The 15573-nt window shown below is 40.4% G+C and overlaps 1 protein-coding gene and 2 pseudogenes across 1 annotated transcript in view; 1 reads left to right on the top strand and 2 right to left on the bottom strand.

Annotated features, from left to right (window-relative positions):
* Window positions 1-15573, top strand: part of PDK3 (pyruvate dehydrogenase kinase 3) — a 368168-nt gene that overhangs the window by 6170 nt on the left and 346425 nt on the right. The gene's annotated exons all lie outside the window — the stretch shown is intronic.
* Window positions 6963-7541, bottom strand: LOC143672123 (tumor protein D52 pseudogene; annotated as a pseudogene).
* On the bottom strand, window positions 13997-14575 carry LOC143672122 (tumor protein D52 pseudogene; annotated as a pseudogene).

Raw genomic sequence — 15573 nt, 5'->3', positions numbered from 1 at the left:
ACGGAGCATACCAGTGTTAGGAAAACGGCAACATGCGTATAGCATTAAAGTTGTAGTTCAAGAGCTAAGACGTCTATCATGTCCAAAGAAAACATGAAGCTTCCACAGCCGCCAGAAAGACAAAGATAACAATTAATTTTAGTGGTTCTCAAACTGGTCTTAAATCAACAACCCTCCTCTCTTGTCTTCGTTAAACATCACGATTGAGAATACCCACATAGTAAGTAAAAGAATTCCAGGTGGTAAACATGCCCTGGACGTTTGTAAGGATATATTTAATATACATACACCCATTAGATTTTCAGTTTACAGGAGGACAGATGCAGCACGATTCTTGTTTTCCCTTATCAAGCCACTGCCAGTTAGCATAAACCTAGACTAGTCAAAGTAGAATTCAGGTTTACAAGATGAAAGCGTGGCAAGAAGTGTCAGGTTGCTGTGGAAGGGTATGTGTGTCTGAAACCTAACTTCAAGGAGGAGAAACATAAATGACGTGCTTTCTCCACTTGCTTAGTGAGAGAACTGCAGTTTAAATAGGTTAAAGTAGCAGGTACCGTGGATAGTGTTGCAAATTGTGTTAATGCTTGAAGCACTGTGGGTGCTGACTACTGCTAGTATCAAAAATATGTTCCGGATTGTTTAGATACCTGTATTGATAATGACAAAAAATGTTGGGGGTGTCAATGAATTTGGATTAAAAGCTGTTCCTGTGTGTTACATGTAAGAGACATGGTAAATATTTGTTGAACAAACCACGCATTTAAGTGAAACCATCTAAAAGGAATAGGGTGTGTGGTGTTCTGTTTTATTTCGTAGGCGACATATGGTTGGGTTTGCCTTTTTAAAATTTTTTTATTTTTTTGCACGGGCAGTCACCGGGAATCAAACCCCGGTCTCCGAAATGGCAGGCGCAACCTCTGCCTGCTGAGCCACCGTAGCCCGCCGCGGGTTGGCCTTTCTCAAATCGAAAGTGGGCTCCAGGAAGTGACGCACGGCGTCGCCGGACATGTGTGCGTACGCGCCGCTGCGTTCGGCTGCGGGGCAAGATGGCGGTCTCCACTGACAAATCACGGAAACAGAATATTTAACCTGGAAGTAGAATCTGGACCCAGCTACCCAGAAGCTGCTTCATCACTTAGATTTGTAACAAAAATTAATATGAATGGAATAAATCATTCCAGTGGAACGGTGGATGCACGGAGCATACCAGTGTTAGGAAAACGGCAACATGCGTATAGCATTAAAGTTGTAGTTCAAGAGCTAAGACGTCTATCATGTCCAAAGAAAACATGAAGCTTCCACAGCCGCCAGAAAGACAAAGATAACAATTAATTTTAGTGGTTCTCAAACTGGTCTTAAATCAACAACCCTCCTCTCTTGTCTTCGTTAAACATCACGATTGAGAATACCCACATAGTAAGTAAAAGAATTCCAGGTGGTAAACATGCCCTGGACGTTTGTAAGGATATATTTAATATACATACACCCATTAGATTTTCAGTTTACAGGAGGACAGATGCAGCACGATTCTTGTTTTCCCTTATCAAGCCACTGCCAGTTAGCATAAACCTAGACTAGTCAAAGTAGAATTCAGGTTTACAAGATGAAAGCGTGGCAAGAAGTGTCAGGTTGCTGTGGAAGGGTATGTGTGTCTGAAACCTAACTTCAAGGAGGAGAAACATAAATGACGTGCTTTCTCCACTTGCTTAGTGAGAGAACTGCAGTTTAAATAGGTTAAAGTAGCAGGTACCGTGGATAGTGTTGCAAATTGTGTTAATGCTTGAAGCACTGTGGGTGCTGACTACTGCTAGTATCAAAAATATGTTCCGGATTGTTTAGATACCTGTATTGATAATGACAAAAAATGTTGGGGGTGTCAATGAATTTGGATTAAAAGCTGTTCCTGTGTGTTACATGTAAGAGACATGGTAAATATTTGTTGAACAAACCACACATTTAAGTTTAAGTGAAACCATCTAAAAGGAAATGGGTGTGTGGATATGTGATTTGGGGATTAAAGTTCGTCTTAAACTGTAAATAGAATGTGGAAAGTAAAACAATAGAATCCAATCTGACCACCTCTTCCTTTCAACTGTAGTGTTTAGACAATTTACATTTAATGTAATTATTTATATGGTTACGTTTAAATATATCATCTTTTGTTCGTTCTTAATTTTCCCCCATGTTCTTTTTTCCCTTTCGTGTCTTTATCTGCCTTCTTTTGGATTGTATGTTTTCTATGATTCCATTTTACGTGCTCCTGAGCTGTAATCCTTTGATTTGTTATGTCAGTGGCTGGTTTAGAGTTCAAAATCTGCGTCTTAAACTTGACAGAGTCTGCCTTCAAATTATATTATGCCACTCCACTTATAGCATAAGACCCTTACAACAGTATACCCTACTTCCTTTCCACCCCTTTGGGCCTTTGTCCTATTCTTTTCATACATTTTAATTTTACGTATGCCATAACTGCCCATAAGTTTATTTTTGTTTAAACTCAAATTATCTTTTTAAATTTTTTTAAATAACTAAAGAGTATAATATACTTACCCAATGTGGTTGCCATTTCTGGAATTCTTAATTTTCTTGTGGATAGATCCGTATGTTATCATTTTCCTCCTGCCTGAAGGACTTCCTTTAACATATTTTGGTATCGTAGGCAAAAAAAAAAAAAAAAAAAAATTTCCTTTCATTTTTTCAAGCATTTTTTATTGTGAAATAGGACATATATACAGAAAGCCATGAATTTGAAAGAACATGGTAACAAGAAGTTATAGAACAGATTTCAGAGTTCGGTATGAGTTACACTTCCACCGTTTCAGGTATTTCCTTCTAGCTGCTCCAAGATACTGGAGACTGAAAGAAATATCAATATAATGATTCAGCAGTCATACTCATTTGTTAAATCCTATCTTCTCTGTTATGCTCCTCCTTCTCTCTTGTTTTTTCTTTTTTTGTGGGGAAAAAAAAAGCGTATGTAGAAAAAAGCCATAAATTTCCAAGTATATCACAACAATTAGTGGTAGAACAGATTTCAGAGTTTGGTATGGGTTACCATTCCACAAGTTTAGGCTTCTACTTCTAGCTTCTCTAAGGTACTGGAGCCTAAAAGAAATGTCCGTATAGTGATTCAACACTTATACTCATTTGTTAAAACCCTACCTTCTCTGTATAACTCCACCATCGCCTATCGTCTTTCTCCCACTCTTTAGGGTTATTTGGGCTATTCCCATTCTAAATGTTCTTCTGCCTTTTGTAATCCGTTCCTCTGCTCTCTGGCCCTCTCACTCATCCCAGGAAAATACTGATCTACTTTCTGCTACTATAGACAAATTGCATTTTCTAGAATTTTATATAAATGGAAAGATACAATGTATTGGTTTGCTAAAGCCGCCGGAATGCAATATACTAGAAGCAGAATGGCTTTTTATGAAGGGAATGTATTAAGTTGCATGTTTACAGTTCCAAGGTGGAAAAAACGTCCGAATTGAGACACCAACAAGAGGTTGCCGTCACTCAAGAAAGGCTAATGCCACCCGGAACACCTCTGTCAGCTAGGAAGGCATATGGCAAAATCTGCTAGCTTTCTCTCCTGGCTTCTTGTTTCATAAGGCTTCCCCAGGGGCATTTTCCCTCTGCGTCTCCAACGGTCTCTGGCTGTGGGGGCTCTGCCGCTTTTTTCAAAGTGGTTCCCCTCTTAAAGGACTCTAGTGAGCAACCCCACCTTGAGTGGGTGGAGATACATCCCCATGGAAACCACCTAATTGACAGGTCCCACCCACAATTGGGTGGGTCACATCACCATAGAAGCAACTTAATAAAAAAGATCCCACCCAGCAATATCCAATCAAGATTAAAGGGCATGGCTTTTCGGGGGTACACAACAGATTCAAACGGGCACATACGGTATGTACTCTTTTTGTCTGGGGTCTTTCACTCAGCATGATTATCTTGAGATTCCTCTATATTGCTGCATGTATGAATAGCTCACTCCTTTTAATTGCTGGGTGGTAGTCCATGGTATGCCTATGCCACAATTTATTTATCCATTCCCTACTGATGGATATTTGAGTTGTTTGCAGCTTTGGACTATTAGAAATCAGGCTGCTATGAACATTCATGTACAGCCTTTGTGTGGGCATAAGCTTTCACTTCTTTTGGGTAAGTACCTACGTGGAAAGACTGGTTTGTACAATAGGTTTATGTTTAACATTTTAGACACAGCCAAACCTTCTTTTCCAAAGTGGATGTAACCATCTAACAACTCCACCAGCAGCATTTAAGAGGTCCAATTTTCACACATCGTCCCCAACGGCTGTGATGGTCCGTCTTTCTCACTTTAGCAATTCTGGAAGGTATGTGGTGGAATCTCATTGTATTTTTTTCCCATTTTACTTTATTTTCAAAACAACATAATGTAAAATTGACCTTTCTAGTGTACAGGTCTATGAAGCTTTGCAAAGTTAACATCCACTAAAACTGGCTCTTCGATTGAATTAACTTATCTCTTTATTTTGGTGTACAGAGCTGTGAGTTTCAACAAACGTATAGATTTGTGTAACTGCCACCACAATCCGGGTACAGAAAGATTGCACTATCCCACCAAATCTCCTTAATGTGCCCGTTTTTCATCACATCTTCACTCCACCCTTAACCTCTGTCAATCAGTCATTTGTTGTTCTCCATCGCTATGATTTTCTCTTTTCCAGAATATCATGTAAATGTAATCGTATAGTATGTGACCTTTTGAGCGTGGGTTCTTTTACTCTTCTTTTACTACAAAGCGTAGTGCCTTCGAGATTCATCTATGTTGTTGTGTGCATCCATTGTCTATTTTTTACTGCTGAGTGGTATCACATTATAAGGATATACCACAAATCATTTCTAAATGAAAGACATTTGGGTTGTTTCCAGTTTTGACAATTGTGAACAGAGGTGCTATAAGCATTCCTGTACAGGTTTCTGGGTGAATATAAGTTGTCATTTATTTAGGGTGAATACCTAGGAATGGGTTAGCTGAGTAACGCGATAAGTGTATTTCTAACTTTATTAGCAGCTACCGAGCTGTTTCCTAGAGTGGCTGTACCATTTTGTATTCCCATTAGCAATGTATGAGAGACCCAGTAAGTCTGCATCCTTGTCAGCCCTTGGTCTTGCCAGTTTTCTTTTTGAAGCCATTCTGAAATGTACGTAATGCTATCTCATTGTGGCTCCAATGTGCATTTCCATAATGACTAGCAATACGGAGCATCTCTCTTCATATGCTCATTTACCATTCATATATTCTCTTTGGTTAGGTGTCAGTTAATGTACTTTGCCCATTTAAAAATCTTCTTGCTTTTCGCTTTCTTACTGTTACATTATGAGTTTCTTTATGTATGTTAGCTACAAGTCCTTTGTCAGAGAGATGATTTGTAACATTTTCTTCTTGTGTGTACCTTGTTTTCTCATGGTCTTGACAGTGCCTTTCACAGATAAGAAGCTTTAAACTTTGAAGCCCAATAGTTCCATTTTTTTTCTTTTGTGGATTATGCTTTTGATGACCTACCTAAGAACCCTTTGCCCGACTGCAGTTTAAGAAGATTTTCTCTGTTTTATTCTAGAGGTGTCATGTTTTACAGTTAGATTTAAATGTATGATCCATTTTGAGTTAATTTTTGCATACGTTGAAAGGTTTAGGTTGAAGTTCAGTTTTCTTCTTCTTCTCATTTTTTTTATGCAAAAAATAGAATGTCCATTTGTTCCAATACCATTTGTTGAAAAGACTCTCTTTGCTTCATTGGATTGAGTTTGTACCTTTGTCACAAATCAGTATTGGCTGTACCTAAGTGGTTTTCTTTCTGTACTCTCAATTTTGTCCCATTCCTCGACCTATCCCTCGCCAATCCACATTGTCCTGGAGACTACAGCCTTATAGTAAATCTTGAAGTAACCTTACAATAAGTCTGTAAGCGTGACTACTCCAGCTTTGTATTATTTTATTTGGCTACTCTAGATCCTTTGATTTTCCACAAAAATTTTAGAATCAGTTTGTGCATATATTCAAACAATTCTGCTGGGATTTTGATTGGATTCTGTAGCTCTATTTGGGGAGAACTGTCACCTCAATATACGGCATTAATATGAGTGCCATAATAACAGATACACAGAAATGGCTCCTGCCACACGTGATATTAAACAAAAGATGTGGGGATTCTATTTCAAGTCACCGAGTATTTCATTATCATTGTACCTATCAGCACCTATAAGCATAACAAATTGGACACAGAGCTGGTTTACTTAGCTCAGTGTCTGCGACACCCAAGATGTGTACCTCATACCAAAACAGAGCTTATTCAAAAATACTTTTTGTAGCTGGTAGTTCTTCCCTTGGAGGTAAAGAAAATTACATCAAAACTTCACTAAAAGAACTCAGGAAAATTACAAGAAAAATTCTAGGTAGCAATCAAACATATAGAGGTTCAAAGAGGAAAAAGGAAAATTTTATAGAAGGCAAAGATCAAACTGGCCTCCCAAATCCAAAGCATCTTTATAAACTAGGAAAGAAACTGTGATAACGTGGCACCTTCTAAGATCATTCTAGCGAGTCTTCCCGGATGGTACAAGCGGTTTTACAACGACGTTTCCTAAGTAAAGGGCCTCATATGCACGTTGAAGAGTGTTTCCCAACAATAGAGGTGATATTTCTTTTAAAAGTGTTTTTTTTTTTTTTTTTTTTTTAGCGGGCGGGCCACGGTGTCTCAGCAGGCAGGGTTCTCGCCTGCCATGCCCGAGACTGGGGTTCGATTCCCGGTGCCTGCTCCCCCCCCCCCCCAAAAAAAAAAAAGGTTTTTTGCCTCCTGTTGGTCAAAGGAATATGTAAAGCTAAATCAAAGCACATCTGGTATAAAGGCGTGGTAATGAACGTGTTTGGAGTGCGCCTGCAGCATCTGGCAGTGGGTAGAAGGAAAAGGGAAGGAACCTCACAGGCTCTCCTGTATCTGCTCTGTGAGAGGTTCCATGGCCGTGGCGCTAGCATTTGCAGTCGAATTGAAGACTTCTCCAAAATCACCGCCAGCAGGCTTGGTCCCCCCTACTTTGGACTTTAAGTTTCCAACCTTTTCTTCGAATGATTTGAGTGAGTTTTTATTACATCTTCCGGCTTTTTGGCGATGAACTGATCCAGTAGATGAAAAAGCAGCTGAAGCCTTCTGTCCAGCCCGAGACGAGGTTTCAGATGCCTTCCTGTGTGTAGATGCTGCTGTCCCATCTTGGCACCCTTTGGCGATGTTCTGCTAATTTAGGTCCTGTAATGAGTTGATACCGAGTTTCCGCTTATATCTCTGCTGGGTGCTTCTCTCTTGCTGCTGACACTTGAGACAGAGTCTGGATTTCCTCTTCTACCTTTCTTTACAAGTTCTCTTTTGAGCTCTTCCTTGCTCCTCCTCCGACAGGGCCTCTGTGGCACTGATTGTGGCAGCAGCATCTTCTCCTTCCCCCGGTACTGGGTCTGTTCTCAGCAGACCTTGGTCGCAGGGGTCCAAGTCTCCAGCTGGCCGCATCGCGCCCTCCAGCCCCCGCGGCCAGCAGCCTGTCCCAGCCTGGATCGCCTGCCCGCCGCGGCGCGCTGCGCGCCTCCATGCTCCGCCGACCTCTTCTATCAAGTATTGCAAGAGAAGGATATGGAAATCGACGGCTATAATTGTGCATCTGTCTTTTTCTCCTGGCTCTGAAGTCTACTTTGTCTGATATTAATACAGCCACCCCAGATTTCTTATCAGTATTCGCATGGGATATCTTTTTCCGTTCGTTTATGTTTAAGCTATTTATGACTCTGTATTTACGTTTACGGTGTTCTGTTTTATTTCGTAGGCGACATATGGTTGGGTTTGCCTTTTTAAATTTTTTTTATTTTTTTGCATGGGTAGTCACCAGGAATCGAACCCGGGTCTCCGAAATGGCAGGCGCAACCTCTGCCTGCTGAGCCACCGTAGCCCGCTGCGGGTTGGCCTTTCTCAAATCGAAAGTGGGCTCCAGGAAGTGACGCACGGCGTCGCCGGACATGTGTGCGTACGCGCCGCTGCGTTCGGCTGCGGGGCAAGATGGCGGTCTCCACTGACAAATCACGGAAACAGAATATTTAACCTGGAAGTAGAATCTGGACCCAGCTACCCAGAAGCTGCTTCATCACTTAGATTTGTAACAAAAATTAATATGAATGGAATAAATCATTCCAGTGGAACGGTGGATGCACGGAGCATACCAGTGTTAGGAAAACGGCAACATGCGTATAGCATTAAAGTTGTAGTTCAAGAGCTAAGACGTCTATCATGTCCAAAGAAAACATGAAGCTTCCACAGCCGCCAGAAAGACAAAGATAACAATTAATTTTAGTGGTTCTCAAACTGGTCTTAAATCAACAACCCTCCTCTCTTGTCTTCGTTAAACATCACGATTGAGAATACCCACATAGTAAGTAAAAGAATTCCAGGTGGTAAACATGCCCTGGACGTTTGTAAGGATATATTTAATATACATACACCCATTAGATTTTCAGTTTACAGGAGGACAGATGCAGCACGATTCTTGTTTTCCCTTATCAAGCCACTGCCAGTTAGCATAAACCTAGACTAGTCAAAGTAGAATTCAGGTTTACAAGATGAAAGCGTGGCAAGAAGTGTCAGGTTGCTGTGGAAGGGTATGTGTGTCTGAAACCTAACTTCAAGGAGGAGAAACATAAATGACGTGCTTTCTCCACTTGCTTAGTGAGAGAACTGCAGTTTAAATAGGTTAAAGTAGCAGGTACCGTGGATAGTGTTGCAAATTGTGTTAATGCTTGAAGCACTGTGGGTGCTGACTACTGCTAGTATCAAAAATATGTTCCGGATTGTTTAGATACCTGTATTGATAATGACAAAAAATGTTGGGGGTGTCAATGAATTTGGATTAAAAGCTGTTCCTGTGTGTTACATGTAAGAGACATGGTAAATATTTGTTGAACAAACCACACATTTAAGTTTAAGTGAAACCATCTAAAAGGAAATGGGTGTGTGGATATGTGATTTGGGGATTAAAGTTCGTCTTAAACTGTAAATAGAATGTGGAAAGTAAAACAATAGAATCCAATCTGACCACCTCTTCCTTTCAACTGTAGTGTTTAGACAATTTACATTTAATGTAATTATTTATATGGTTACGTTTAAATATATCATCTTTTGTTCGTTCTTAATTTTCCCCCATGTTCTTTTTTCCCTTTCGTGTCTTTATCTGCCTTCTTTTGGATTGTATATTTTCTATGATTCCATTTTACGTGCTCCTGAGCTGTAATCCTTTGATTTGTTATGTCAGTGGCTGGTTTAGAGTTCAAAATCTGCGTCTTTAACTTGACAGAGTCTGCCTTCAAATTATATTATGCCACTCCACTTATAGCATAAGACCCTTACAACAGTATACCCTATTTCCTTTCCACCCCTTTGGGCCTTTGTCCTATTCTTTTCATACATTTTAATTTTACGTATGCCATAACTGCCCATAAGTTTATTTTTGTTTAAACTCAATTTATCTTTTTAAATTTTTTTAAATAATTAAAGAATATAATATACTTACCCAATGTGGTTGCCATTTCTGGAATTCTTAATTTTCTTGTGGATAGATCCGTATGTTATCATTTTCCTCCTGCCTGAAGGACTTCCTTTAACATATTTTGGTATCGTAGGCAAAAAAAAAAAAAAAAAAATTTCCTTTCATTTTTTCAAGCATTTTTTATTGTGAAATAGGACATATATACAGAAAGCCATGAATTTGAAAGAACATGGTAACAAGAAGTTATAGAACAGATTTCAGAGTTCTGTATGAGTTACACTTCCACCGTTTCAGGTATTTCCTTCTAGCTGCTCCAAGATACTGGAGACTGAAAGAAATATCAATATAATGATTCAGCAGTCATACTCATTTGTTAAATCCTATCTTCTCTGTTATGCTCCTCCTTCTCTCTTGTTTTTTCTTTTTTTGTGGGGAAAAAAAAAGCGTATGTAGAAAAAAGCCATAAATTTCCAAGTATATCACAACAATTAGTGGTAGAACAGATTTCAGAGTTTGGTATGGGTTACCATTCCACAAGTTTAGGCTTCTACTTCTAGCTTCTCTAAGGTACTGGAGCCTAAAAGAAATGTCCGTATAGTGATTCAACACTTATACTCATTTGTTAAAACCCTACCTTCTCTGTATAACTCCACCATCGCCTATCGTCTTTCTCCCACTCTTTAGGGTTATTTGGGCTATTCCCATTCTAAATGTTCTTCTGCCTTTTGTAATCCGTTCCTCTGCTCTCTGGCCCTCTCACTCATCCCAGGAAAATACTGATCTACTTTCTGCTACTATAGACAAATTGCATTTTCTAGAATTTTATATAAATGGAAAGATACAATGTATTGGTTTGCTAAAGCCGCCGGAATGCAATATACTAGAAGCAGAATGGCTTTTTATGAAGGGAATGTATTAAGTTGCATGTTTACAGTTCCAAGGTGGAAAAAACGTCCGAATTGAGACACCAACAAGAGGTTGCCGTCACTCAAGAAAGGCTAATGCCACCCGGAACACCTCTGTCAGCTAGGAAGGCATATGGCAAAATCTGCTAGCTTTCTCTCCTGGCTTCTTGTTTCATAAGGCTTCCCCAGGGGCATTTTCCCTCTGCGTCTCCAACGGTCTCTGGCTGTGGGGGCTCTGCCGCTTTTTTCAAAGTGGTTCCCCTCTTAAAGGACTCTAGTGAGCAACCCCACCTTGAGTGGGTGGAGATACATCCCCATGGAAACCACCTAATCGACAGGTCCCACCCACAATTGGGTGGGTCACATCACCATAGAAGCAACTTAATAAAAAAGATCCCACCCAGCAATATCCAATCAAGATTAAAGGGCATGGCTTTTCGGGGGTACACAACAGATTCAAACGGGCACATACGGTATGTACTCTTTTTGTCTGGGGTCTTTCACTCAGCATGATTATCTTGAGATTCCTCTATATTGCTGCATGTATGAATAGCTCACTCCTTTTAATTGCTGGGTGGTAGTCCATGGTATGCCTATGCCACAATTTATTTATCCATTCCCTACTGATGGATATTTGAGTTGTTTGCAGCTTTGGACTATTAGAAATCAGGCTGCTATGAACATTCATGTACAGCCTTTGTGTGGGCATAAGCTTTCACTTCTTTTGGGTAAGTACCTACGTGGAAAGACTGGTTTGTACAATAGGTTTATGTTTAACATTTTAGACACAGCCAAACCTTCTTTTCCAAAGTGGATGTAACCATCTAACAACTCCACCAGCAGCATTTAAGAGGTCCAATTTTCACACATCGTCCCCAACGGCTGTGATGGTCCGTCTTTCTCACTTTAGCAATTCTGGAAGGTATGTGGTGGAATCTCATTGTATTTTTTTCCCATTTTACTTTATTTTCAAAACAACATAATGTAAAATTGACCTTTCTAGTGTACAGGTCTATGAAGCTTTGCAAAGTTAACATCCACTAAAACTGGCTCTTCGATTGAATTAACTTATCTCTTTATTTTGGTGTACAGAGCTGTGAGTTTCAACAAACGTATAGATTTGTGTAACTGCCACCACAATCCGGGTACAGAAAGATTGCACTATCCCACCAAATCTCCTTAATGTGCCCGTTTTTCATCACATCTTCACTCCACCCTTAACCTCTGTCAATCAGTCATTTGTTGTTCTCCATCGCTATGATTTTCTCTTTTCCAGAATATCATGTAAATGTAATCGTATAGTATGTGACCTTTTGAGCGTGGGTTCTTTTACTCTTCTTTTACTACAAAGCGTAGTGCCTTCGAGATTCATCTATGTTGTTGTGTGCATCCATTGTCTATTTTTTACTGCTGAGTGGTATCACATTATAAGGATATACCACAAATCATTTCTAAATGAAAGACATTTGGGTTGTTTCCAGTTTTGACAATTGTGAACAGAGGTGCTATAAGCATTCCTGTACAGGTTTCTGGGTGAATATAAGTTGTCATTTATTTAGGGTGAATACCTAGGAATGGGTTAGCTGAGTAACGCGATAAGTGTATTTCTAACTTTATTAGCAGCTACCGAGCTGTTTCCTAGAGTGGCTGTACCATTTTGTATTCCCATTAGCAATGTATGAGAGACCCAGTAAGTCTGCATCCTTGTCAGCCCTTGGTCTTGCCAGTTTTCTTTTTGAAGCCATTCTGAAATGTACGTAATGCTATCTCATTGTGGCTCCAATGTGCATTTCCATAATGACTAGCAATACGGAGCATCTCTCTTCATATGCTCATTTACCATTCATATATTCTCTTTGGTTAGGTGTCAGTTAATGTACTTTGCCCATTTAAAAATCTTCTTGCTTTTCGCTTTCTTACTGTTACATTATGAGTTTCTTTATGTATGTTAGCTACAAGTCCTTTGTCAGAGAGATGATTTGTAACATTTTCTTCTTGTGTGTACCTTGTTTTCTCATGGTCTTGACAGTGCCTTTCACAGATAAGAAGCTTTAAACTTTGAAGCCCAATAGTTCCATTTTTTTTCTTTTGTGGATTATGCTTTTGATGACCTACCTAAGAACCCTTTGCCCGACTGCAGTTTAAGAAGATTTTCTCTGTTTTATTCTAGAGGTGTCATGTTTTACAGTTAGATTTAAATGTATGATCCATTTTGAGTTAATTTTTGCATACGTTGAAAGGTTTAGGTTGAAGTTCAGTTTTCTTCTTCTTCTCATTTTTTTTATGCAAAAAATAGAATGTCCATTTGTTCCAATACCATTTGTTGAAAAGACTCTCTTTGCTTCATTGGATTGAGTTTGTACCTTTGTCACAAATCAGTATTGGCTGTACCTAAGTGGTTTTCTTTCTGTACTCTCAATTTTGTCCCATTCCTCGACCTATCCCTCGCCAATCCACATTGTCCTGGAGACTACAGCCTTATAGTAAATCTTGAAGTAACCTTACAATAAGTCTGTAAGCGTGACTACTCCAGCTTTGTATTATTTTATTTGGCTACTCTAGATCCTTTGATTTTCCACAAAAATTTTAGAATCAGTTTGTGCATATATTCAAACAATTCTGCTGGGATTTTGATTGGATTCTGTAGCTCTATTTGGGGAGAACTGTCACCTCAATATACGGCATTAATATGAGTGCCATAATAACAGATACACAGAAATGGCTCCTGCCACACGTGATATTAAACAAAAGATGTGGGGATTCTATTTTCAAGTCACCGAGTATTTCATTATCATTGTACCTATCAGCACCTATAAGCATAACAAATTGGACACAGAGCTGGTTTACTTAGCTCAGTGTCTGCGACACCCAAGATGTGTACCTCATACCAAAACAGAGCTTATTCAAAAATACTTTTTGTAGCTGGTAGTTCTTCCCTTGGAGGTAAAGAAAATTACATCAAAACTTCACTAAAAGAACTCAGGAAAATTACAAGGAAAATTCTAGGTAGCAATCAAACATATAGAGGTTCAAAGAGGAAAAAGGAAAATTTTATAGAAGGCAAAGATCAAACTGGCCTCCCAAATCCAAAGCATCTTTATAAACTAGGAAAGAAACTGTGATAACGTGGCACCTTCTAAGATCATTCTAGCGAGACTTCCCGGATGGTACAAGCGGTTTTACAACGACGTTTCCTAAGTAAAGGGCCTCATATGCACGTTGAAGAGTGTTTCCCAACAATAGAGGTGATATTTCTTTTAAAAGTGTTTTTTTTTTTTTTTTTTTTTTTAGCGGGCGGGCCACGGTGTCTCAGCAGGCAGGGTTCTCGCCTGCCATGCCCGAGACTGGGGTTCGATTCCCGGTGCCTGCTCCCCCCCCCCCAAAAAAAAAAAAAGGTTTTTTGCCTCCTGTTGGTCAAAGGAATATGTAAAGCTAAATCAAAGCACATCTGGTATAAAGGCGTGGTAATGAACGTGTTTGGAGTGCGCCTGCAGCATCTGGCAGTGGGTAGAAGGAAAAGGGAAGGAACCTCACAGGCTCTCCTGTATCTGCTCTGTGAGAGGTTCCATGGCCGTGGCGCTAGCATTTGCAGTCGAATTGAAGACTTCTCCAAAATCACCGCCAGCAGGCTTGGTCCCCCCTACTTTGGACTTTAAGTTTCCAACCTTTTCTTCGAATGATTTGAGTGAGTTTTTATTACATCTTCCGGCTTTTTGGCGATGAACTGATCCAGTAGATGAAAAAGCAGCTGAAGCCTTCTGTCCAGCCCGAGACGAGGTTTCAGATGCCTTCCTGTGTGTAGATGCTGCTGTCCCATCTTGGCACCCTTTGGCGATGTTCTGCTAATTTAGGTCCTGTAATGAGTTGATACCGAGTTTCCGCTTATATCTCTGCTGGGTGCTTCTCTCTTGCTGCTGACACTTGAGACAGAGTCTGGATTTCCTCTTCTACCTTTCTTTACAAGTTCTCTTTTGAGCTCTTCCTTGCTCCTCCTCCGACAGGGCCTCTGTGGCACTGATTGTGGCAGCAGCATCTTCTCCTTCCCCCGGTACTGGGTCTGTTCTCAGCAGACCTTGGTCGCAGGGGTCCAAGTCTCCAGCTGGCCGCATCGCGCCCTCCAGCCCCCGCGGCCAGCAGCCTGTCCCAGCCTGGATCGCCTGCCCGCCGCGGCGCGCTGCGCGCCTCCATGCTCCGCCGGCCTCTTCTATCAAGTATTGCAAGAGAAGGATATGGAAATCGACGGCTATAATTGTGCATCTGTCTTTTTCTCCTGGCTCTGAAGTCTACTTTGTCTGATATTAATACAGCCACCCCAGATTTCTTATCAGTATTCGCATGGGATATCTTTTTCCGTTCGTTTATGTTTAAGCTATTTATGACTCTGTATTTACGTTTACGGTGTTCTGTTTTATTTCGTAGGCGACATATGGTTGGGTTTGCCTTTTTAAAATTTTTTTATTTTTTTGCATGGGTAGTCACCAGGAATCGAACCCGGGTCTCCGAAATGGCAGGCGCAACCTCTGCCTGCTGAGCCACCGTAGCCCGCTGCGGGTTGGCCTTTCTCAAATCGAAAGTGGGCTCCAGGAAGTGACGCACGGCGTCGCCGGACATGTGTGCGTACGCGCCGCTGCGTTCGGCTGCGGGGCAAGATGGCGGTCTCCACTGACAAATCACGGAAACAGAATATTTAACCTGGAAGTAGAATCTGGACCCAGCTACCCAGAAGCTGCTTCATCACTTAGATTTGTAACAAAAATTAATATGAATGGAATAAATCATTCCAGTGGAACGGTGGATGCACGGAGCATACCAGTGTTAGGAAAACGGCAACATGCGTATAGCATTAAAGTTGTAGTTCAAGAGCTAAGACGTCTATCATGTCCAAAGAAAACATGAAGCTTCCACAGCCGCCAGAAAGACAAAGATAACAATTAATTTTAGTGGTTCTCAAACTGGTCTTAAATCAACAACCCTCCTCTCTTGTCTTCGTTAAACATCACGATTGAGAATACCCACATAGTAAGTAAAAGAATTCCAGGTGGTAAACATGCCCTGGACGTTTGTAAGGATATATTTAATATACATACACCCATTAGATTTTCAGTTT

The sequence above is a fragment of the Tamandua tetradactyla genome, chromosome X (assembly GCF_023851605.1).
Source record: "Tamandua tetradactyla isolate mTamTet1 chromosome X, mTamTet1.pri, whole genome shotgun sequence".
Taxonomy (NCBI): Eukaryota; Metazoa; Chordata; class Mammalia; order Pilosa; family Myrmecophagidae; genus Tamandua; species Tamandua tetradactyla.
The sequence above is the reverse complement of the archived record's forward strand: the minus strand, read 5'-3'. Positions and strand labels throughout refer to the sequence as shown.